This window comes from Ranitomeya variabilis, chromosome 6, assembly GCF_051348905.1.
Source record: "Ranitomeya variabilis isolate aRanVar5 chromosome 6, aRanVar5.hap1, whole genome shotgun sequence".
Lineage (NCBI taxonomy): Eukaryota > Metazoa > Chordata > Amphibia > Anura > Dendrobatidae > Ranitomeya > Ranitomeya variabilis.
The window spans coordinates 55,653,301-55,679,929 of NC_135237.1; the positions used below are offsets into that span (position 1 = coordinate 55,653,301).

General features: G+C 43.7%; 1 protein-coding gene across 25 annotated transcripts in view; it reads right to left on the reverse strand.

Moving 5' to 3' along the window:
- Positions 1-26,629, reverse strand: part of PARD3 (par-3 family cell polarity regulator) — a 637,712-nt gene that overhangs the window by 342,563 nt on the left and 268,520 nt on the right. The window lies entirely within an intron of this gene.

Below are 26,629 nucleotides of genomic sequence, written 5' to 3' on the forward strand. Positions count from 1 at the left end.
ATGAACTTTGATATCACCATGTATTGATAATGTACAGCTTCAGCACCGGTCAGAGCTGCCTACATCCACATTCACACCAACATGAAACTATAATCCTAATCCATCATAGCTTCAGCAAGGGGGGAGACATCCTCACATAAAAAAGCAACTTCTAAGTTCAAAATCAGTCAGTGTACGACCCCAGTACAAGCTATCACAACTATTCCTCTGATGAAGATGAAGAGGGAACATCATACATGCTGTCTAGTACTAGAAAAGAAACCCACAGGCACCAAGAATGCAGGGGCAGATAGAGGCACCACCATTACACTATGTGCACTGCACTTCAAGTCAGATGACAATCTTCCAGACCCAGGGATGCATCCCATGCCATTTTACCGAAGAATGTAGCAGAAGCAGTAAACATATGCAGCCAGCTGGAATGATCTCTGGGCCATGAATGAAAATAGAAGCAGGTGATGCACTCTGGCCAATCATGAAGGAACAATTCAAACTTCCAGCAGAATCAGACATACACGCTTGGAAGTCAGGGCCACAGCTAATTGAACAGCTCAGAGAGTGAGCCATGACATGAGCCAAGAAAAGACAGAGTCTGTAAAGAAGTTTCATTGCAGAGTAATGCAAGTATTCCAAGACTTGGGCTTCACCATTCATGACCAGATACACAGGCCTTTGGGCATGGACTGAGACAGCCAATCAGGAAACCACTGATAGTGGCTAGGCCTAGGAACAGGTCAATAGCAGTGGACTGACCCAGAAAAAATGTTTTATGTGCGCCTAGGAGACTGTCTATTGCCGATTGTCACCAAAACTGCCGCCATTATAGCACCACAAAGAGCGCGAAGAAGGAAACGGGTGCCGTGCTGCTGAGAACATTGGAAGGGGAGCCAGAGGTGAAGACGCTGCAAAGTGCCGACCAACACACCAGAAGAACCGCTGCAGACTCCAGAGAGGAGACACCGACCTCAATAAGGTTAGCAAAGGGGAGAAGCTATGTCGGAGCAGGAGGAAGAAGTGATGGCAGATGCAGCCACAGCCCCTGTAATGCCCCAAGACCTTGGGTTGGATGCAGCCGCCGGTCTCATGGCACCCCGGGCCTCGCCACGAATGCACCTGCAGGCCCCGTCTTACCACCGCAGCTTCAATCAGCAGGCCGGACCCCGCTGCCGCTACAGTACCCATCATGCCGTTGTCCACAGTAGCCAAAGGGATTGAGTCCCAACCAGGGGTGCAGAAGACAGCCCCTCTCATGGTGACCACTGACCTGAAAGCGCAACCACCCTACAAAGACAGAAAAAGTGTCAAGTGTTACATCTGTGGCAAGTTTGGCCATTTCCAGAACCAGTGCAAAGCACTCACGCCCCCGAAGAGACTGGACCCATGCAATCCAAGAGTTGGTCCAGAGAAACAGGTCAAGGAGGAAGTGCAGAAAGCAGTGAAGTACCCCGTCCATAGGACAGAGGCAAGCAAGCCAGGTCTGCAAGACACTACGCTCCTGACATGTAAAACTTCATCTGCAAGACCAGTACCTCAAATTACCCTTAAAATGGATGGCGTTGTCAGATCCAAAGTGGTGCAGCCAGAAGTGTGATGACACCTGTGGAACTCGCTGATCCCACCTGCCTATCAGAATTCTCTGTGTCTCGCATGGGCATTGATGGTCAAGTCAGACCTTCTCAGCTTACAAAGCCACTGAGCGTGTGCACTCAGCCAGGACACTCTATCCTGTCCCAGTTTGTGGTGTCAAGGAACTTCCACTCAACCTGCTGGGAGCGAACCTACTGCAGAAGCTGAAGGCAACCACAGTGTTCCACGAAGATGGGACAGTGACACTTTCTTCATCCCTGACCCAAGAAGAGTCATGCTGGCGGCCCTACAAGAACATTAAGCAACCAATGAGGCCTACCCAAGGAGGTACTGGATGTAGTACCAGAAAGTCTATGGTCTAAGGGACCCCAGCACGTGAGAAAAACCTCAAGTTGCCCCAGTACGGGTGTCACTCAAGCCATGTACCCCGTACCCTCGTAAGGCCCAGGCCAGGCCTAGAGTCAAGCTGCCTGTGACCAACTGAAGGTCTACCTGGAAATAGGAATCATTGTTCCTCGCACATCGCCTTGCAATACCCCGCTTTTCCCCATCAAGAAAAAGACTGTAAAAGGAGAGCCAGCCAAGTTCAGAATGGTATATAACCTGAGAGCTGTGAATGACGCCACAGAGTTTGAAACAATTATGCCGAATCCGCACACTCTGCTCTCGAATGTGCCTGCCACAGCAAAAGTGTTCACAGTGACCGACCTGACTAAGGTTTTCTCCAGTGTTCCCCCTTCACCCGGATGACCAGTTCCTGTTTGCCTTAATGCACCAAGGGGGACACCACACATGGACAGTGATGCCACAGTGGGCCCAGAACAGCCCTTCACAGTTCACCAAAGCAATGTCCACAGTTCTCACCAACTGAGTCACAGAACAAGCAGAAGTAACCCTGCTACAATACATGGACAATCTACTCCTTTGTGCAGTTGACTTTGACACGTGTAAAGCCCATTCCTTGTATCTCCTACTCTACCTGGCGGAGCAGCACTGCAAGATCTCAAAGAACAAAGTCCAGTGGTGTCTGAAGCAAGTTACGTTCCAGAGACACTGTATTGCTCACCAGGCGAAACACCTGACAGATGACCGGAAGACCACAGTGGAGAAGATGGTCCCTCCGACAACTCCAAAGGTGCTACAGGCCTTCCTTGGTCTAGTTTCATATTGCAGAGCCTGGATCCCTGATGCTTCCGTCCTAATGCAGCCTCTGTGTGAATACGTCAGTGTGACCCCGTTCCTCCAGACAGATGTGGCCTTCAGTTCGTTCAAGAAGTTAAAAGGCTCTGTAGTCTCAGCGCCAGCACTAGGCCTATCTGACTACAAGAAGCCATTCCGTCTCTACTTGATGAGAAGAGAAGGCCTTGCTACTGGAGTCCTGACACAGCTTCAGGGGGGAAAGCAGAGACTTTCGGACTACTTTTCAGCTTGCCTGGATCCAGTTGCAAGGGAAGCCTCTTCCTCCCGCATGAGAGCAGCAGTTGCAGCACACGCCCTCCTGGACAGGACTACTGACATCAGTGGAAAAACCATTGGAAATCCTGGCTCTGCATGACATCTCAGCAATCCTCAACCAAACCCAGCTAAAACATCTCTCCACCGCCAGGCATCTTCGCCTCCAGTGCTCTCTACTCCTGCCCAACAATGTCACCATCTCCAAATGCACAGTCCTCAATTCACCCACTCTACTCCCACTCCCAAGGGGGGATACAGATACGGATCCTCAGATAAAAAGTCTGATCAAAATCTGCATGATACCTTCTGCAGGGATCTGAATTTGCTCCGGACGGATGACCATGATTGCTTCAGCATCATGCAACAGGAAACAGCAGGACTACCCAAGGTGGCAGAAGAGCCACTGACCAACCCAGAGTTGATCCTCTATGTGGATGGCTCCAGATTTGCAGATGATGAAGGAAGATTCCACACGGGAGGTGCAGCGACCAGCAATCAAGAGATCCTGTGGTCCAGAAGTCTGCCGCCCAGACTGTCAGCCCAGGAAGCAGAACTGATAGCGCTGATGAAGGCCTACCAGATGGCAGAAGACAAGACTGAGAAAATGTATACCGATTCAAGGTACTTGCATGGCATAGCACACGACTTCGGACCCATCTGGGCTGCAAGGGACTTCATAACAGCCAGCGGAACAACCGTGAAGCATCAATGGAGCCATTAAGGACCTGCTGAACACACTTCAACTTCCAAAAGTGGTGACAATGCTAAAAGTCAAAGCGCATGGAAAACTGAACACAGTAGGGGCACGAGGCAACAACATGGCGGATATGGCAGCCAAAGAAACAGTCAAGGGAAGACAATATGGACAAGTGGAAGAGGTCGTAGAGCCGGACGGCTACTACAGGACGGCTGAAGACAGGAAACCTGACAAGATGACATCCTGGGATCTGCTCAAAAAAGTTGCAAGAGCAAGCCCCAAAGGACAAGAAGGAATGCTGGGTGCAGAAGTGAGCAACACATGAAGAAGGAAGGGTATACTAAATTGACTACAAACCCTGTTTACCCCGAAGCATGTACCCTATGGTGGTCCAGTGGGCACATGGGCCCACACACAGATTAAAGACACAGATGAATGATCCGATTGGTGCTTACTGGTTCGCTCCAGAAATCTCCACCCTAACAGCCAAGTTCATAAACAGCTGTCTGACCTGTGGCAAATGCAACCCTGGAAGAATGAAGAAAGTTCCCACACATCAACTTGCCAGACCACTGTACCCCCTTCCAGAGGATCCAGATAGACCACATCCAGATGCCGCCAAGTGGAGGATTCGAATATGCCCTTGTGGTCGCGGACGTGTTCTCAGGATGGCCAGAAGCTTTCCCAGTGAGGAACCAGTCAGCAAAGACTACTGCAAAGAAGCTACTCTCAGAGACGAGATATGCAGCTATGGGGTCCCAGAAGTGATAGAGAGTGACCAGGGACCTGCATTCACAGCAAACCTCACATGAGAGATCTAGTCAGCAGTAGGGTCAGACTTAGGCCTACACACTCCCAATCACACTACTCAGTGTTAGGCACACTCCCAGAGGCCCAGAAAAGCTGTCACCATGTGAAATTTTGTTTGTGTCTAGTCCCAGGTTAGGGGTATCCTTTCCCTTAGCAGCTGATTATGCAATATGATACTTTGTCTGCTTATGTAATTGAAATCACCAAGAAACTTGCTAACATCCATTCTCGAGTTTTTTTCTTCATTGCCAGTTCCAGATTCAGTGTCTGGTATGCACTCCTAGAAGCCAGGAGACTGGGTGTTGGTGAAAAAGCTTGTAAGGAGAACACCACTTGATCCCAGATTTGATGATCCTGCTCAAGTGCTGCTGATGACACCAAACTCTGTGAAACTGGATGGAAGACCCGCTTGGATCCACTCATCGCATCGCAAGAAAGCTCCCCTACCAGAAGATGACACCCAAGCCAGAATGATGTTGCGGCCTGACCGAAAAGATGACCTACCTGATAAAGACTACACATCGCTCACTACACATGCTATTGACTAAGAGACTGATTGCAACGAACCCCCGTTAGGGACAGATCTCCTGACCGCCCATTTGCGAAAAGTCTGTATGGAGTGGGGCACAGGCGTTAGGCTTGTGTCAGTTCGCCAACAGCACAAAAGAGTTGCAGCGCTTTGGGACAGGAGGCTAGGATTAGGGCAAGTGATATCTAAGGGGGCTTGTGATAGAAATATATATATCATGTAGATCTCACTTGCATGTATACTCCTCTATAATCAAATATATACTTATATGCTCACAGCTAATATATATATTATAATCAATGGTTTAAAATGGCTGACACGAACTGAACTGATATAAGCCTGATATAACCCAGACAGATCATATGGGGTTTTCCACCCCTAAAAGCAGAAGAGAGTCAGATGTTTGGTGACTGCTGGTCAGGTGTCTCCACTTTGTCCTAGACAGAGAACTCGAGTTTAGTTGCTTGATCAGCAGTCATATGAGCATTAATCACAATATTCCATATATGTTTAGATAACCAATGACAGAGGAGCTAGACAATATGATAATTAACTAACCACCCCTGACAACCCCTAACCACTCCTTTCTATGTGAAAATATAAAACTATGTATGTACAATAAAGTATCAGTATTGATGGAATGTTGTTCTGTCACAGTTGTGTACAGTCCATTCTTGATGAGCGCTCAAAATACTCAGTCTAATTGGGAGCGGCCACAGCACACACAGGGATATATTTATCCAACCCTAATATTTCCATAACACATCTACGGCAACAGCTTAAAAATTATAATGCAACTGATCACTTTCAGCAAACTTTTATTTAATGTGTTTGGATAGGGCCAGAGAATAAGAAAGCGGGGAACAAATGGAATACTGTAAAGCTAGATATTATAGACCTAGAACAGAAATTGCAAAAATCATAAAGTCCATAGAAAAGTAAAAACAATTCCAAAAACACTACCAAACTTGATAAATACAGTGAGACCAGAGGACAATATCTTCTACACTTTAATACCATTATGTCCTTTTAAAAAGGCATTAAAAACCACATGCTACTTTTAATTTGATAACGTACAAGCAGGAAACCTTAGCTATATGCAATGAGAAATAAAAATAACTACCTGCAGGCTCCCTAGATTGCCTTTTGCGTATGAACAATAGAAAATATTGGCAAGTTCCTGCCTCTGTCCCCATGCGCTTTTGAGCAGTTCAGGTTTCCTTTATTCCCAGCTGAGACCTGATCATCTCAAGCAGGTGTCTTCGATTATACTCTGATAGAAGCTGCGCAGCACAATCAATAGCAGGAACAGAGTGAAAATCAACCTTGGTATCTGACTAACAGAACTTGGGCCTTTTCGGGATTTTATCCCAGACATGATGAAAGTAAACCCAAAGTGTGGCCACTAGGAGAACCCAGACATGGAGTTTACCAGCACATGGTACCCTGACCACAAGAATGTAAGACTAACGGTATTCAATACTAAGAGGTAATAGATTATAGGATCTGATTCCAATGGGTCTCGCAAAAAACTCCAGCTTCACACAACATGAAGGGCTGATCGCCTCTCCTAAGTCGCAGTAAGTAGAGCAAATCCACACAGTCAGGAGAGCTTTCTTCTGTAATCCTTTGGAAATCACAAAGAGAACAAAAATCAATCAAAACTTAATAGAATGAGCATAAAAGAGATGAAACCTCGGGAGGCCCATGAGCAATAGGGGAAAAAAAGAATAAAGAAAAGTTTCCAAATTCTGACAAGCAGAACATAAACCTGACAATTGCAGTCTCTGCTACTTCTCTGACATCTAAATGATATTTTCACACTTATTTGGTAGTAATATATAGTACTGTATGGTTGGAGATGACGGAAACTGTACTGTAGGTCTTAGGTCTCTTACATGAAGTGGGCTGCTCAATGGTAACGATGTGCAAAATTATAATCACAATGACTGAATTTAAAAAAATATTGTCCGGCAAATAGAAGTACCATAATCCATAAGGTTAGGTGATAACGTATAGATCTGTTGGAGTCCAAACCCGAGATCCCTCCAATCTGCAGGACGGGGCACTTCTAACCCACATTAGAATGGAGCAGCAGTGCACATGCTCTATGGGGACAGGACTTGGCAACTCCATAGAGAATGAATGCGGCAGCAGGCCAGAATATGCACTGCCAACTAATTTAAACAAAGATAAAAAGGCCCCATTATGCCGAATTGTTGGGGTCCCAGTAGTTACATCCTCACAGATCTATAGATCATCATATATCCAATAGATAGGCAATAACATCTTTTCACCAAACTCCTTGAAAAAAGCAGATCTCCATAGGATCTAGCCTCATACTAGGATTGTTATCTGAGGAAAAGTCTTAAAGGGGTTTTTCACTTTTAGAAAAGTGGATCCCTAAAGTTGCCTGTCAAGTAAAATTAGATAGTTACGTCCATATATATTTGGACAGACACAACATTTTTCTAATTTTGGTTATAGACATTACCACAATGAATTTTAAACAAAACAATTCAGATGCAGTTGAAGTTCAGACTTTCAGCTTTCATTTGAGGGTATCCACATTAAAATTGGATGAAGGGTTTAGGAGTTTCAGCTCCTTAATATGTGCCACCCTGTTTTTAAAGGGACCAAAAGTAATTGGACAGATTAAATAATTTTAAATAAAATGCTCATTTCTAGTACTTGGTTGAAAACCCTTTGTTGGCAATGACTGCCTGAAGTCTTGAACTGATGGACATCACCAGACGCTGTGTTTCCTCCTTTTAGATCCTGTGCCAGTCCTTCACGGCGGTGGTTTTCAGTTGCTGTTTGTTTGTGGGCCTTTCTGTCTGAAGTTTAGTCTTTAACAAGTGAAATGCTGCTCAATTGGGTTGAGATCAGGTGACTGACTTGGACATTCAGGAATATTCCACTTCTTTGCTTTAATAAACTCCTGGGTTGCTTTGGCTTTATGTTTTGGGTTATTGTCCATCTGTAGTATGAAACGACAACCAATCAGTTTGGTTGTATTTGGCTGGATCTGAGCACACAGTATGGCGGCTCTGAATACCTCAGAATTCATTCGGCTGCTTCTGTCCTGTGTCACATCATCAATAAACACTAGTGACCCAGTGCCACTGGCAGCCATGCATGCCCAAGCCATCACACTGCCTCCGCCGTGTTTTACAGATGATGTGGTATGCTTTGGATCATGAGCTGTACCACGCCTTCGCCATACTTTTCTCTTTCCATCATTCTGGTAGAGGTTGATCTTGGTTTCATCTGTCCAAAGAATGTTCTTCCAGAACTGTGCTGGCTTTTTTAGATGTTTTGTTTTTTAGCAAGGTCCAGTCTAGCCTTTTTATTCTTGATGCTTATGAGTGGCTTGCACCGTGCAGTGAACCCTCTGTAGTTACTTTCATGCAGTCTTCTCTTTATGGTAGATTTGGATATTGATACACCGACCTCCTGGAGAGTGTTGCTCACTTGGTTGGCTGTTGTGAAGGGGTTTCTCTTCACCATGGAGATTATTCTGCGATCATCCACCACTGTTGTCTTCCGTGGGCGCCCAGGTCTTTTTGCATTGATGAGTTCACCAGTGCTTTCTTTCTTTCTCAGGATGTACCAAACTGTAGATTTTGCCACTCCTCATATGGTAGCAATTTCTCGGATGGGTTTTTTTCTGTTTTTGCAGCTTAAGGATGGCTTGTTTCACCTCCATGGAGAGCTCCTTTGACCGCATGTTTACTTCACAGCAAAACCTTCCAAATGCAAGCACCACACTTCAAATCAACTCCAGACCTTTTATCTGCTTAATTGAGAATGACATAACGAAGGGATTACCCACACCTGTCCATGAAATAACCTTGGAGTCAATTGTCTAATTACTTTTGGTCCCTTTAAAAACAGGGTGGCACATGTTAAGGAGCTGAATCTCCCAAACCCTTCATTCAATTTTAATGTGGATACCCTCAAATGAAAGCTGAAAGTCTGAACTTCAACTGCATCTGAATTGTTTTGTTTAAAATTCATTGTGGTAATGTCTATAGCCAAAATTAGAAAAATGTCATGTCCAAATATATATGGACTTAACTGTAGTTCTGTCCTTCCCTGTGTTCAGCGCTGGTGATCCGCCATTACTCTGGCTGTCCATTCATTACAGGATACAATTCAAAGTACTTGTTATCACCCACAAAGCTCTCCACAGTGCTGCACCCCCTTACATCTCCTCCCTCATTTCTGTCTATTGGCCTAACCGACCACTGCGCTCTGCAAACGACTTTCGACTAACCTCTGCACTAATCCGTACCTCCCACTCCCGACTCCAAGACTTCTCCCGTGCTGCGCCAATAATCTGGAATGCTCTACCCCAAGATATTAGGACCATCCACAACTTGCATAGTTTTAGGCGCTCGCTCAAAACTCATTTGTTCAGAGCGGCCTATCACGTTACCTAATCAAACTCATTTTATGTTTGTGTGTAGCCCATTCACTATCTCCATCTACCCCCCACCCCCTGAAGATGGCTGGACCATCATTGTAAATACATCATTGTAAATACACACCTGTACTTTGTATCTCCCCACCTCATTGTAGATTGTAAGCTCTCACGAGCAGGGTCGTCTTATTTTGTCTTATTTTGCTTTATTACTGTATTGTTAACATTGTTACCCATGACTGTTGTGTTTGAAACTGTTAAACTGTAAAGCGCTGCGGCATATGTTGGCGCTATATAAATAATAATTATTATTATTATTATTATTATTACTACTCTCGTCTCAGCGCTTTAGCTGCAATGGTGACATTATACTGACAGTACACATACGCACTGCAGCCAATCACTGAGACTTAACGTCAGTGGAGCACCAGCGCTGAACCCACGCAGGAAGAGTACTATCTGACTTTCTTATTTTACATTATAGGCAATGTTTGGAGTTCACTTTTCCACAGGTGGGAAAACGCTTTAATTTGAAAATGATCAAGTGCAACCACACTATACTAGATTTGTAGTCATATTCCAATATATTTTCTTCCAAATTCGTCTGATTATAAACCATTCACAGGTAGTTATTGAGCAGAGATCTTGAGGACCACATGTATACAAGCGGGTGTTAACAGTTGGGGGATTGTGTCCCTACACAATCTCACTGTCCAATCAGAGCTGCCAGTGTCAAACTGTGCAAGAATGCAACACATTCAATGGTAACACCCAAATGTCAAGTAATTAAAAAAATTTATTTATAAAAGAAATGACACAGGAATGGCACAACACAAAGGTCTAGGAAAAGATGCTCCATAATAATTACAATTATGGGGGACAGAAGTAACTAAACCAACAGAAATAACCACCACCTCGATCAGGTTCTGCATGCTCGCCAAGTGCTCTATTACACTTTTATGGGTAGTAGGCACCTGTTCGCACGTCTCTTTGGCTATTTCTAGCTGGGATGTCTGCCATATAATAGTAAGAATGGATAGAACCCCGTTTAGGACAGCGGTACCTATTGAACAGCAAACATTAACTAGGGAAGTGACACATTCAAAACATTCCCATCTTTGGAGACCACTTTTTTTAGCATAGATTTACTTGCTGAAACTTTTCACTAGACCATCTGTCTGTGGGTGGTAGACCGACGTTCGCAACGGATTTATTTGGAGCAGTTTTCACAATTCCTTTGTAACCTTGGACATAAAAGGAGTCCCCTAATCCATAAGGATTTCCTTAGGTAGGCCAAAGTGACAGAACATGGAAAACAGCTTAGTCACGGTGTGACAAAGCGGAATTACCTTCGGGAAGTGATTAGGGTAGTCTACTACCACTAATATGTGTTGATGGCCATGGGCTGACTTTCCTATAGGCCCTACCAGATCCAAAACAATCCCTTCAAAAGGTAATTCTATACTAGGCAGAGGAACCAATAGACTACGGAAACTTGCGGTGGGTGTAGTCAGCTGACACTCTCTCAATACCTCTGAACCTTGGCATAAAACCTGTCCCAAAAGAACTGCTGTAGAATATGTTCTTGCATCTTTTTAACCTCTAGATGACCACCCAGCATGTGTTTGTAGGCCATCTCGAGCACTGCCAGGCGGTATGACTGGGGGACTATGAGCTGTTCCACTACTTCGTCACGGATTTTACCAATACATTTAACAATCCAATATAATAACTCCTGGTTGTCATATGCAGAAAAATCGCTTCTATCCCAGGTTCCTGTGCCACCCCATTTATCTTTTATCGCCCTTTCCCGTGCTTGGGTCAGAGCGGGATCCTGGAGATGAGCAGTCCAAACGTTCCTCAGCAGACTTCCAGCTCCGAGACTGATGAGGTATCCTCGACCTCTCCAGCAAAGACTTCTAAAGTGACCACTACAGCAGGTATCCCTGACACCAGATCTTCATGTTCGGTGTCCGGACAAACCTTTACCCTGGGTTAATTTTACTCCCCCACAGGGACCAAAGCAGACTGCCTGGGCATACAAGAATACCTGGCAAGAAATCCTTCAGTCCATAGGTACAGCAGTCAGGGGGGCAATTGACAGCCCTGGTGTCCTGCACCTTAGCAACGCCAACACCCGACAGCAGCAGCACCGCTAGTCCAGGAGACCGGTTTAGGCGAAACTGGTCTCCTGGCACCCTCACTCCGGGATACCCCCTCAGTGGACTCAGTTCTGACTGACCCCAGAGGGTCATATCCCTTTTCCAGGCTCCTGGGCTTGCAGGACTCAGAGCGATAACTGCAGTAGTGCAGAGTCCCGTATGAAGTCTTGGGTGGCCTTATAACGCTGGATCAGGCTAAGCAGCTAGTCTAGGTTGCCCGGGTCCCCTTGCCTCACCCAATGCTGTATGGATGCTGGAGAGCTCTCACAAGCTCGTTGACCACCATCCTCTTTATAATTTCGGTTTGAGTCAAGGTCTCAGGTTGGAGTCATTTTTATTTTTATTTTTTGCAAGGTGCAATAAGTCAAAACCTGAGACCTAATGAGTTGGACTTCCACAAATGTCCACTGATATACCCACTGCACCCATACATAGGTGCTGACCTCCATCTGGGCAAGGATTAAAGTACAACTTCTAGGCATCTCCCATCAGGAATGCAGCAATCACTTCAGCCCACTGGTCGGCTGGCAAGTTCTCCTATACTGCGGTTCTTTCAAAGACGGTGAGGAAGGTTTCCAGGTTGTCCGCTCTACTCATTTTCTCAGCGCCACTCTGACTTTGCCCACTGATCTCGGGATGGACTGGGGTCTGCGGTAGGGGCATCTCTCGCAGGGCCGCAATCTGTTGCAGAATTAGGTCGTTGGTCTGCTGCTGGAAATCTGTTACCGTGGGCGACTGTACAGACATATCACTCTCGAGTGAGTCAATGGCTTTGCTTTTTCTGGCCTGTGTTTAGTCCTACACAGACCTGTCTTGCACCGATCTCGTGCTCTGATGTTTGCAAAACAAAGACTGACACACCCACACCTTAACTGAAGGTTTAAATGGGAATTGTGGACATGAGCCACTCCCAAGACCCGGAATGGAGGGAGAGATCATCCCCACTACCATCCTGCAGATCTCTCCAAAAATATGACATGGTGAAATAACTTGACAAAGTCTACACTCTCTTATTTTTGCAAACAGCTGTGGCTGTAATCACAATGACTTCCAGCAGGTTTATTATGTTTCTCTCCTTTCAGGGGATGATGGAAGTTGGAAAAAAGGAGAAGATCCAGCTCAACGTTATAGTGAAAAGTCCATAGTTTTATTTCACCTCGAAAATAGCATGGTGTAAGGACAAAACATCAGCATACAAAAGGGTTAAAAACCAAGATCAACGCGTTTCCGGTGACTAAGCACCCTTAATCATGAAGCATGATTAAGGGTGCTTAGTCACCGGAAACGCGTTGATCTTGGTTTTTAACCCTTTTGTATGCTGATGTTTTGTCCTTACACCATGCTATATTCGAGGTGAAATAAAACTATGGACTTTTCACTATATCGTTGAGCTGGATCTTCTCCTTTTTTCCTGTTTGTTCACGCCCTGACACAGCGGTTCCGTGCTCCGAGACCTGGGGAATGTCGGTATGGTGAGCTGGACTTTGTTCCTTTACGATGATGGAAGTTACAGTGCTTTAGATAAAAAAAAATCTAGCTTTTCCTGAGAGTGGTTATGTATACCAAAAAAAAAAAAAAATGTAAAACTAAATATATCATTATTTTGCAGCAATGTTGTCTCGCTGAAAAAATAAATTAGAGCAGAATCAAGCTAAATCAGCTCCCAGAGTAAAGTCAACTGCACATACAGAAAGGTAAACAATTATTATACCAAATATCAAGTTAATGATTACCGATCGGCAAAGACAAATAAGTAGCAGCAGGAGGTGAGGAAAAAAAATTGATAGGAGTGGAAATAGGGAAAACAATTCTTTTTAAGTAACAGACAGTAAAAAAAAAAAAAAAAAAAAACGGTTCAATAAATGAACAAAACCCTGCAGAGATTCCGAGACAGAACTCAGCTAAATTACGGACAATCAGAGAGGATTTAGAGAGCGTGTTTCGTGTTTACCAAGAGCATATTACATTTTTTTTCCCTAGGATGCTCACTAATCACAATTTAGAGGTTGGGAAGACATTTATCTAAAACAATACGGGGATAAGTACATGCCTTAAGCCAAGGAATTTGGCTTCCCATTACACCTATCGAATGTATCCTCAAAGTGATGTCGTGATTGCACTAAGAGCGCGGGCCCTGCTGAGACTCATTTCCCACACAACTGCTCGCCCCATGTGGAGTGCTACTGGTTACGGCCATTTGTCAGTGAGAGGCACAGATTGCCAGCAGAAAGATTTTATTCTATTTCTTAATGATAAACATTTTTCTTTTTTACAAAATGAATCATGGAGGAAACTTGGGTGATTGGTAAAGCTTCTGTTATTTCAGCACATAATGGTGGAGCATAAGAGGTTAGAAATCGTGCAAAGAAGAAAAACGTAAAACCTGTTCAGGGCAACAATGAAGAAATTCCTGCCACTAAAAAAAAAAAAAAAAAGATAACTAATCTGATAGCTCACATCATAACTAATCTGATAGGTGACATCACTGATCGTAAAGGGGACACATCTAAGCTATCTTGTTAAAGGGAATCTGTCAGCAGGTTGTCACACCCCAAACTATGTATATGCTCAAGGAACTTGTTCAAATACAAGTCCAGCAATACCTTTACATGGCAGTCCGTTCCTCCGTCACTGTTTCAATTGATATGCAAAAGCTATGATAGATCTGAAGCCTCTACCACTCCAGCTCTATTCTCCATCCAACACCACCTTCTTCTGCTTGAATGACAGCCTCTATGCTGTGTAACTTCAGGTAAATGAGCAGTCAAGTCAAGCAGGAGGAAGAGACGCTAGGTGGGGAATAGAGTTGGAGTGACAGAGGCTTCAGATCTACAATAGCCATTTGTACATCGAATTAATCGCCGATTTATCAGTAGCGGAGGAACAGACTGGCCATGTAAAGAAATTGCAGAACCTGTCTTTGAAAAAACTACGTGCTCATATAAATAGTCTGGGGTGAGAAATCCTGCTGAAAAAAATCCCTCTATGGGGAAGAAATAATTTTGACTCCCAAAATGGCAAAATGAATATGTTATTAGATCAATGACTCTCCGCTCTATGAATAATGGCTTTTAATGAGCTCATAACATACGACCGCCCAACATACATATAAAAATGTGCTTTACAAATTGAAATAGTAGAAAAATCTATTTTGTGGGCTTTGTTCAAGAAACTTCAACTCATTTGGACATATCACAAAGGGGGTTCATATTGACAGCCCCACCATACCGAGACTCCAAACAAATCGCATTGACAATAGAGGAAATGCAGCGATCTGAAAGAGTATCTATATAACTTATTTTCATCGGAGAAAGGGGGAATTGTCACCTCCGAGGACCCAGTAGGGGACAATACTTAACATCCACCACACCTTTTATAATACGTTTTAAAAAGAGAATAAAATGGCAGAGTGATGATGACTGGTTGTCTGCAGATATGTTCCACAAATAGCACACAGAAGGGTGCTTACAACTTTACATTTTGCAGTTCTCATTCATGTTTCTAAAGTAACATTTTACTTGGGATCACTACTCATCACTACTAAATTGGGAATCTTTTGATCAAAGTTTGGAAAGATTTAATGATCCATATAGGATTTATTTGGATTAAATAGCTTGCCTCCAAGAAAAAAATAATACAGACTACCTCAAATGTCTTAATTTCTCTACAGATGGATGGATTTCAGAAAAACTCTTGATCCAATGAAGAGGATTCATTATGATATTATGGAGGCTAACGGTCATTCAGGATTTTATTAAGGGATATCGGAATATAAGGAGCTAAATACAAATGCATGTCACAAATTTCAGACTTAGATTTTTTAAATAATTTGAAAACCATGTAATATTTCCTTTTCTACTTCACAAATAGTTGCTACTTTGTGTTGGTATGTCACATAAAATTCCAATAAAATACATTTAAGTTTGTTTGTGTAATGCGAAAAAATGTAGAAAAGTTCTCAGGGTATAAAAACGTTTTCAAGGCACTGTATATGGTTATGTTTTTTGGATATCAGAGAAACCTCTACATCAGAGCCCCTCATCCATCCCATAAACTATAAATGAAAACAGCTCTTGCTCTGGTTGACCCAGTATGAATTACATGGTTCTTTTCAACGCCTGACATAAAATACTGTATCTACCCTAAACGGACAACAGATAATAGTGACAGGATAAATAAGCCAAACCCGAGTTGATCAAATGGGCCAGCTTTAGCTTAAATTAATTAAATTGAAAGATTAATAAAAGAGCGCTGTACGCTATATACGGTATATATTTTTTACGTCGGTACTACATGGAGCATCATTATGCTCCTCGGTACTGTATAAAGTTACAAGGAAGCTGGGGCAGAGAATGACATTCCGTCTCTGTACATAAAGTTCTCTACGTCAGTTCAGGTGGAGGAATATGGCAGCTCTGAGAATAAACTGTCTTCTCTGCCACAGAACTCGATGTACTAAGCAAAATATGAGGGAAAGACAAAAGTGTGCATGATAAGTGACTCTTAGAGTACACATGTAAAATCATCTAAGTGTTCGGGTTATTGAAAGAAAAGAAAAACTGCATTTACTGAAAAAACTATGTAGAAGGTTGAAATTCTTTCTGCGGAAAATATATGAATCATCATAAACTTAACGGCACAAATATATTTAGATCAGGGTCTCAGAGGTGAGATGTGCGGGTGTATATGTGTACGAGGCCAACGTAATGTCTGATGTAGCCCATACAGCAACTGATCAGAAGTAACTAGGCAACACAGGATAAATACCGTTTTTTTTTTGTACTAAAAGACACTCTTTAGTCCTCCAAAAATGTGGAGGAAACTGGGGGGTGCGTGTTTTAAGCTGGATGTATCTGCTCTGGCTGTGGCGGGGAGGTGGGGGAGCTGCAGAGGCGGAGCAGTGGGTCACAGGAGGCAGGAGCCGGCTGCTGCTAAAAAAGAAAATATTCACTGCATTCCACGCCCATGGGAGTGGAGTGCAGAGAATATTCATTCTGCTTATGTAGCGGGCACACGTGGACCAAAAGCAGATGCAGGATGCCGGCGGCTGATACTGTGCGCGCTACTAAAGAACCATGAATAAATTCACAGAAAAAGGAATATCTTTGGAGATATAATTTATGACAAAAATTCACAGAAAAAAACCCAGTGTAACTATTAAATATAAAAAATACCTTTTATTCATTAATCTAAAATTCTTAACCCCTGCACCAACCAAAACCATCACCATATAAAACCATACAATAGAAAAGACCAGGGGGTGCCTGACACTGCACTGTATGCACCCTACCTGCCAGCAGAGGTTGGCACCCTAAACCTATGCATGTTTAGGGTACCAACCTCCGCTGACAGGTAGGGTGCATACAGTGCAGTGCAGGGTCAGGCACCGCCGTTGCCTTTTCTATTGTATGGTTATATATGGTGATAGTTTGGTTAGAGCACGGGTTAAGAATTTTAGATTAAATCAATAAAAGATATTTTTTATATTTAATAGTTACAATGGGGTTTTTTCTGTGATTTTTGGTTTTAAAGAACCATGAATACTTACTGCCCTCCACGTACATAGTCCCGGCATGAAGAGCAGTGAGTATTACAGTAGCTGTCCTTCGGCTTGTAAGCAGTGCATGAAGTCCCTGCCATATGCTGCTTACAAGCATAAAGCAGCTGCTGGCATGAGAACATGATACTGCAATGGAGTGCAGAAAGGTAAGTGTACTGTTTTGATTTATGTTATGTTTTATATTTTTCTGGGCCATGCATACCAGGACTGAGATAGGGACCCTGCATATCAGGACGGGGAAGAGGGCCAATCATACCAGGATAAGTATGGGGCCATTCCTACCAGGATAGGGATGAGGGGACCATTCCTACCAGGATAGGGATGAGGGACCATTCCTACCAGGATAGGGATGAGGGGGACCATTCCTACCAAGATAGGGATGAGGGGGACCATTCCTACCAGGATAGGGATAAGGGGGCCATGCCTACCAAGATAGGGATGAGGGGGCTATGCCTACCAGGAAAGGGATAAGGGAGTCATGCCTACCAGGATAGGGATAAGGGGGCCATGCCTACCAGGATAAGGATGAAGGGGCCATGCCTTCCAGGCTAGGGATGAGGGGTGCCATGAATACCAGGATGGGGATGAGAGGAGCCATGCAATCCAGGATAAGAATGAGGGAGCCTATGCACACCAGGATGGGGATGAGGGGACCATGCACACCAGGATGGAGGGACATGCATGCCAGAATGGCGGGGCCATGCACACCAATGTTGGGGATGAGAGGGGCCATGTATACTAGGATAAAGATGAGGGTGCCATATATACCAGGATAGGGGATATTAAGTATAGAATTGGCCAAATTTTTTGCTTCAATTTTTTTTTTTTTATTTCTACGTCTAAAACCTAGGTGCGTGTTATGGTCTGAAAAATACGGTATTAGAAGTAGATAAATTTCACTACTTCCTGTGCCCACTTTCGAGCTGGCCGGTGGAGTTCAGCTGCCAGATTTTCTCATTGCTTTTGGAATCTGGTAACTATCTAAATGGCCCCATACAAAGACTAAAGTCAGCAGAACCTGTCATTATTATTCAGCCAAAAACCATCCAATTTGCAGGGGAGCTTTACTTGCTCTCCATAACTCGAGTGTCTACACCCAGGGAAAATTAGATTTATTATGTTTATTTTTAACTTCCAATCTTTTTATTACGACCTCTTAATATATGAAACATGAGCAGTGTCTGCTAGTTACAATTCACCTAAATTTATTCTGGAGCCCCTTAAAATTATACTGTACTATATTGTGCATTTCCTGTGATCCTTCAAGGCCAACGAATGAAAAAAAAAATAATAATTTGACAACTTCACATTATAACGCCTTTTGTTAAAATAGTGTCTAAGGAGATAACTTTTGGATCAGAATAATAGCAACGCCCAGTTTTCAACTTACATATACGGGAAATTTTATAAAACATGCTCCAAAACTGTAATTTCAGGGGAAGTCCAAGGATTTATTAAAACTTTGTCCACTACTTGGCCAACCCCTGCTTAGATGATAAATTCCACAGTGTCAAATAAAAACAACAGATACTTACCTTCTGTATCTGTACTGTTCCAGTGATAGTGGCAGCGGGTCTCCCAAGTATCGCATGACACTGTTATGCCACGGAAGCACTGCAGCCAATTAGCGACCACTGTTGGGCTGCTTCGCTCAGACTTGGTGCAGATGAACCTCAGACATCCAAAGAAAGTGTGAGAACTAGTGTCTATGATGGACCACGTGGCATAACAATGTCATCTGATCCTTGGCGTAACCCGGCACCGACAGAGCTGGATCAGTACAGATTCAGGAGGCAGCTATCTGTTATTTATATTTTACATTAGGGAATACAGTATTTAAGAAATCTGAGTAGTGGACAACTCCATTAAAATTAATATTAAGAACAGTAGCTAATTTCACTAAAGGGTAACTCAGTCAACTTATGCAGCAGTAAAGACTCACAGGTGTCATCACTGCACAGAGACATATACTACAGAGACATATACCATTTATGGCCATTTTAAACGCGCCCATTAGTCGTTAAATGACCGACGATCAACTTTATAAAAAAACAGTGGGTTTTGACTGGGCCGAAAGTCGGAAATGAGCATTCCTTCAAAGATGTCGAGTTATGGTACCCGTCTAAATGGGCCTTTAGGTCGCTTCCACGCGCATTGACTGAAAAATCTATTTGTCCTGTGACGCTGTGTTCGTTCCACTCCTTCAGTGTACAATCTTGCAGGGAAACAGCAGTTTGAACTGCTAGGCCATGCAGGAGAAAGTAATTTTCCCGCAAGATAAAATGATTGTGCAGGAAAAAAGTCAAAAGACTACAGCGACACAGGACTGCGTGACTGCTGTGTGTGAATGTTGTCACTCGAAATTCTCATAAATAGAGCAGAGTAGGTAACTAGACAAAAAACTTATAGAGACCCGTCAAGATTTGGCAACCGCTGCTTACAAAAAAAATTGAAATACAAAAAGTTTTGTTTAACTTATGACTTTTCATGATATTCCAGCAACATTTGTTCTAACCAGAGACTCTGCACTGAAAATCCCAAATGAAACTTCCCGAAGGTTGTTGTAGAGCGCGCAGTTTGGCTGCGTTCCCATCCCCGACATGAGGGGTTTGATCTTACTCTACTAATAAGATCTGTTCTGAAGAGAGACATAAACTTACCTGGACGAGAGGCCCAGACAAACCCCCTGATTTATTATGCACAGGAAGACTTTAGAGGAATAACAACTATTTATCAAGCCTTAAAAAGCTCACGATTACAGCCTTTAATATAAATGTCATTTGCCTTTAATCAACTCTAAGCAGAACTGCTGATAGAAAAGTTCACCGCAATGTTATGTCTTTAAATAGCAATTTATGGGTGTAATTTTACTTAATATGTACATTTATCTTCCTGCTCAACACATGTGGCTACAAAGCCAACATACAGTGTGTTCAGCTGAAAGATCTATGTAACCTCCACTGTACCCGATAATTCACCTGCATTCTGCACTCGACAAATGAACACTTTACACTTAATCTAGATGAGGGAGATCTGGATTCTCTACCCTTAGAACAGATAATAAATTAGTGATTAAGTCACAAAAAGTCCAATTACTGATGCATGAAGAAACATCAGATGATTATTTATAACCAATTTACTGTATCCAACACTCCAGCACAACACCTTATTACATAGAATATTTACCTACTAGTAACTATAAGAAAAGATAATTACAAACCAGGGAAGAAATTATAGTGGGAGCAGTCGTGCACCTGAGCCATGGAGCGAAGGTCCCTTTGGCCACTATGAAAAGACCAAAGTTATGAAAGCCTCTTGATAGTTGGACCTTGTTGGAAACTTTGCATTGAAGCCAAACAAAAAGTGCACTCCCAACCCAAGGAATAAGTGTACAGATCCTCTCCTCCTTTGGCATCAAAGACCTCACCCTATCCTGGATCTCCTCATACCTTTCCAACCGCACATTCAGCGTATCCCACTTTCACACTACCTCCTCATCCCATCCTCTCTATGTTGGAGTCCCCCAAGGATCTGTTCTAGGACCCCTACTCTTCTCAATCTATACACTTGGCCTGGGACAACTCCTAAAATGTCAAGTGTCAAAGATTCAAGTATCACCTTTATGCTGATGACACTCAGATCTACCTTTCTGGCCCAGATATCACCTCTCTGCTGTCCAGAATCCCGGAGTGTCTATCAGCCATATCCCCCTCCTTCTCCTCTCGCTTCCTCAAACTCAATGTGGACAAATCTAAACTCATCATCTTTCCTCCACCCATAGATCTTCCTTACCTGACCTATCTATCGCAATTAACGACATCACGCTTTCCCCCCGTACCGGAACTTTTTGGAAGTGCATCTGAACAGCAAGGTGGATTGCTGTTGAGGGGAGATAGAGAGGAAAAAAAAAAATCTATAAATCTTCAGCACAGCGAGTGTGAGCGAGCTGAGTGTGACCTGAGCGTAAGTGTGAACGGCGGTAAGTGTGTGACTTGTGATTCAGTGAAGAGGTATTTGGAAGGCCTTTAACAAATACCTGTGTGAATTTGTGTGAATTGCTGAATTGGGAGTAGCTATATTCACAAGGTGTTAACTTAGGGTGGGCGGTCATAATCAAGGGTTTATAAGGGGCAGCTGTTTGGGGCTCAAGCCCTTTTTGGAAGTGCATCTGAACAGCAAGGTGGATTGCTGTTGAGGGGAGATAGAGAGGAAAAAAAAAAATCTATAAATCTTCAGCACAGCGAGTGTGAGCGAGCTGAGTGTGACCTGAGTGTAAGTGTGAACGGCGGTAAGTGTGTGACTTGTGATTCAGTGACTTTGGAATCAGGGAGTTTCCAAGGGAGGAATTGCTTCTGTTTTTTTTTTCTTTTTTTTAAATTAATACTTTGTATTTATTTTTAATTAAAGTTTCTGTGTGGTGCAATCCCCATTAGGAAATGTGCTCCACAATTGTTAATGCCATCCAGTGCACATCTTGCCACATGTATGCAGTCCTTGACCAGCTGGTCGAGGGTGCATACTGCTGTGCGAGATGTGAGCACATTGTGCATTTGGAAACCCAGATACTGGATCTAAATGTGCAGCTGGCAACACTGAGATCCATAGACAATATGGAGAGGAGTCTTCTGCTCACAGAGCAGACGCTCAATGGGATAGATGAGGAGGGGGATGGTAGGATGGAGCTGCAGGACAGTGTGGCAGTTAGCTGGGTGACAGATAGAAGGCGGGGTAGAGGGAAGAGTGCCAGGGAGGCTAGTCCTGATCTGGCACACCCCAATAAGTTTGCTAAGTTGGCGGATGAGGGGGGTGCCAGTACAGGGGTAGCACTGCTGCAGCCAGGCATGTCCTCTGAAAGCCGGAGGAGTGACTGCTCCAGTAAGGAGGGAAATAGGAGAGCAGGGCAGGCCAGACAGGTGCTGGTAGTGGGGGACTCAATTATTAGGGGAACAGATAGGGCAATCTGTCACAAAGACAGGGATCGTCGGACGGTGTGCTGCCTACCTGGCGCTCGAGTCCGACACATCGCTGATCGGGTGGACAGATTACTGGGAGGGGCTGGTGAGGACCCAGCAGTCATGGTGCACATTGGCACAAATGACAAAGTTAGAGGTAGGTGGAAGGTCCTTAAAGATGATTTCAGGGAATTAGGCTGCAAGCTGAAAGCAAGGACCTCCAACGTGGTATTTTCCGAAATACTGCCTGTACCACGTGCCACGCCAGAGAGGCAACGGGAGATTAGGGAGGTTAATAAGTGGCTCAAGAATTGGTGTAGGAAGGAGGGGTTTGGGTTCCTGCAGAACTGGGCCGACTTCTCTGTTGGCTACAGGCTCTACGCTAGGGACGGGCTGCACCTCAATGGGGAAGGGGCAGCTGTGCTGGGGGAGAAAATGGTTAGAAGGTTGGAGGAGTGTTTAAACTAGGGATTGGGGGGGAGGGTATTCATTTTATAGGAGGGGAAGATAGTGCAGATAGAGAGCTGGGCACAAATAAGGAAGTTGGGGGTGGCGGTGGCATGGGGGGTGGGGTTAGAACAGTTAATAATTTAAGAAAGAATAGAGGTCCAGAGAGGAACATCAAGTGCATGTATACTAATGCCAGAAGCCTCGCCAACAAAATGGACGAATTAGAACTAATGTTGGAGCATAATTATGACATGGTGGGGATATCTGAGACGTGGCTGGATGAGAGCCATGACTGGGCTGTTAACTTGCAGGGCTATAGCCTGTTCAGAAATGACCGTACAGATAAGCGAGGGGGAGGGGTGTGTCTATATGTAAAATCTTCCTTAAAACCCATCCTGCGTGATAATATAGGTGAATTTAATGAAAATGTGGAGTCCCTGTGGGTGGAGATAAGGGGAGGGGGAAAAAATAATAAATTACTGATAGGGGTTTGTTATAAATCTCCAAAAATAATGGAAGCAATGGAGAATATCCTCGTAAAGCAAATAGATGAAGCTGCGACTCAAGGAGAAGTCATTATTATGGGGGACTTCAACTACCCTGAAATAGATTGGGGAACAGAAACCTGCAGTTCCAGCAAAGGTAATCGGTTTTTGACAACTATGAGAGACAATTACCTTTCACATCTGGTTCAGGACCCAACAAGGAGGGGGGCACTGCTAGACCTAATATTAACCAACAGGCCAGACCGCATATCAAATATAAGGGTTGGGGGTCACTTGGGGAATAGTGATCATAAAATAATAAGTTTTCATGTAACCTTTAATAAGATGTGTAGTAGGGGGGTGACAAGGACACTAAACTTCAGGAGGGCAAATTTCCAACGGATGAGAGAGGATCTTGGTGCAATTAACTGGGACGATATCCTGAGACACAAAAATACACAAAGAAAATGGGAGACGTTCATTAGCATCCTGGATAGGACCTGTGCACAGTATATACCGTATGGGAATAAACATACTAGAAATAGGAGGAAACCAATATGGCTAAATAGAGCTGTTAGGGGAGCAATAAGGAACAAAAAGAAAGCATTTAGAGAATTAAAGGAAGTAGGTAGTGATGAGGCATTAAATAAATACAGAAAATTAAATAAATTCTGTAAAAAGCAAATCAAGGCAGCAAAGATTGAGACAGAGAGACTCATTGCCAGAGAGAGTAAAAATAATCCCAAAATATTCTTTAACTATATAAATAGTAAGAAACTAAAAAATGACAGTGTTGGCCCCCTTAAAAATAGTCTGGGGGAAATGGTGGATGAGGATGAGGAAAAAGCCAATCTGCTAAATGACTTTTTTTCATCAGTATTTACAAAAGAAAATCCCAGGGCAGCCAATATGACTAGTGATAAAAATTCCCCATTAAATGTCACCTGCTTAACCCAGCAGGAAGTACAGCGGCGTCTAAAAATCACTAAAATTGACAAATCTCCGGGCCCGGATGGGATACACCCCCGAGTACTGCAGGAACTAAGTACAGTCATTGATAGACCATTATTTTTAATCTTTAAAGAGTCCATAATAACAGGGTCTGTACCACAGGACTGGCGTATAGCAAATGTGGTGCCAATATTCAAAAAAGGGGCAAAAACTGAACTCGGTAATTATAGGCCAGTAAGTTTAACCTCTACTGTGGGTAAAATCCTGGAGGGCATTCTAAGGGATGCTATACTGGAGTATCTGAAGAGGAATAACCTCATGACCCAGTATCAGCACGGGTTTACTAGGGACCGCTCATGTCAGACTAATTTGATCAGCTTCTATGAAGAGGTAAGTTCCGGACTGGACCAAGGGAACCCAGTGGACGTAGTGTATATGGACTTTTCCAAAGCTTTTGATACGGTGCCACACAAAAGGTTGATACATAAAATGAGAGTAATGGGGATAGGGGAAAATATGTGTAAGTGGGTTGAGAGCTGGCTCAGGGATAGGAAACAAAGGGTGGTTATTAATGGAGCACACTCGGACTGGGTCGCGGTTAGCAGTGGGGTACCACAGGGGTCAGTATTGGGCCCTCTTCTTTTTAACATATTTATTAATGACCTTGTAGGGGGCATTCAGAGTAGAATTTCAATATTTGCAGATGACACTAAACTCTGTAGGGTAATCAATACAGGGGAGGACAATTTTATATTACAGGATGATTTATGTAAACTAGAAGCTTGGGCTGATAAATGGCAAATGAGCTTTAATGGGGATAAATGTAAGGTCATGCACTTGGGTAGAAGTAATAAGATGTATAACTATGTGCTTAATTCTAAAACTTTGGGCAAAACCATCAATGAAAAAGACCTGGGTGTATGGGTGGATGACAGACTCATTCAGTGGCCAGTGTCAGGCAGCTGCTACAAAGGCAAATAAAATAATGGGATGTATTAAAAGAGGCATAGATGCTCATGAGGAGAACATAATTTTACCTCTATACAAGTCACTAGTTCGACCACACTTAGAATACTGTGCACAGTTCTGGTCTCCGGTGTATAAGAAAGACATAGCTGAACTAGAGCGGGTGCAGAGAAGAGCGACCAAGGTTATTAGAGGACTGGGGGGTCTGCAATACCAAGATAGGTTATTACACTTGGGGCTATTTAGTTTGGAAAAACGAAGACTAAGGGGTGATCTTATTTTAATGTATAAATATATGAGGGGACAGTACAAAGACCTTTCTGATGATCTTTTTGATCATAGACCTGAGACAGGGACAAGGGGGCATCCTCTACGTCTGGAGGAAAGAAGGTTTAAGCATAATAACAGACGCGGATTCTTTACTGTAAGAGCAGTGAGACTATGGAACTCTCTGCCGTATGATGTTGTAATGAGTGATTCATTAATTAAATTTAAGAGGGGACTGGATACCTTTCTGGAAAAGTATAATATTACAGGGTATATACACTAGATTCCTTGATAAGGCGTTGATCCAGGGAACTAGTCTGATTGCCGTATGTGGAGTCGGGAAGGAATTTTTTTCCCCATGGTGGAGTTACTCTTCGCCACATGGGTTTTTTTTGCCTTCCTCTGGATCAACATGTTAGGGCATGTTAGGTTAGGCTATGGGTTGAACTAGATGGACTTAAAGTCTTCCTTCAACCTCAATAACTATGTAACTATGGAAGTCGGCTGCCTCGGAGTAACCTTTGACTCTGCCCTGTCCTTCAAACTGCACATCCAAGCTCTCTCCACCTCCTGTTGCCTCCAGCTCAAAAATATCTCCAGAATCCGTCCTTTCCTCAACCGTCAATCTACTAAAATGCTTGTGCATGCCCTCATCATCTCCCACCTTGACTACTGCAAAATCCTTTTCTGTGGCCTCCCTGGTAACACCCTTGCACCTCTCCAGTCCATCCTTAACTCTGCTGCCCGACTAATTCATCTCTCTCCTCGCTACTCCTCCGCTTCCCCTCTCTGCAAATCTCTTCACTGGCTCCCATTCCCTCAGCGTATCCAGTTCAAATTACTAATACTAACCTACAAAGCCATCCATAACCTGTCTCCTCCATATATCTCTGAACTAATCTCCCGATATCTTCCCTCACGTAATCTCAGGTCCTCCCAAGACCTCCTCCTCTCCTCCACACTTATTCGCTCCTCATCCAACCACCTCCAAGACTTCTCCTGAATATCCCCCATCCTCTGGAATTCTTTGCCCCAACACGTCCGACTATCAACCACACTCGGATCCTTCAGAAGGAACTTGAAAACCCACCTCTTCAGGAAAGCCTACAGCCTGCACTGACCCCGCTGCCTCCTCATCACTTCCGGAGATACCGCCTCACCAACACCGGAGCTCCTGCAACCCTCAACCTATTGTCTCCTTCCCCATAATCCTGTAGAATGTAAGCCCTCAAGGGCATGGTCCTCGCCCCTCTATATCAGTCTACCATTGTTAGTTTGTTTAATGTAAGTGATATCTGTAATTTCTATGTAACCCCTTCTCATGTACAGCAC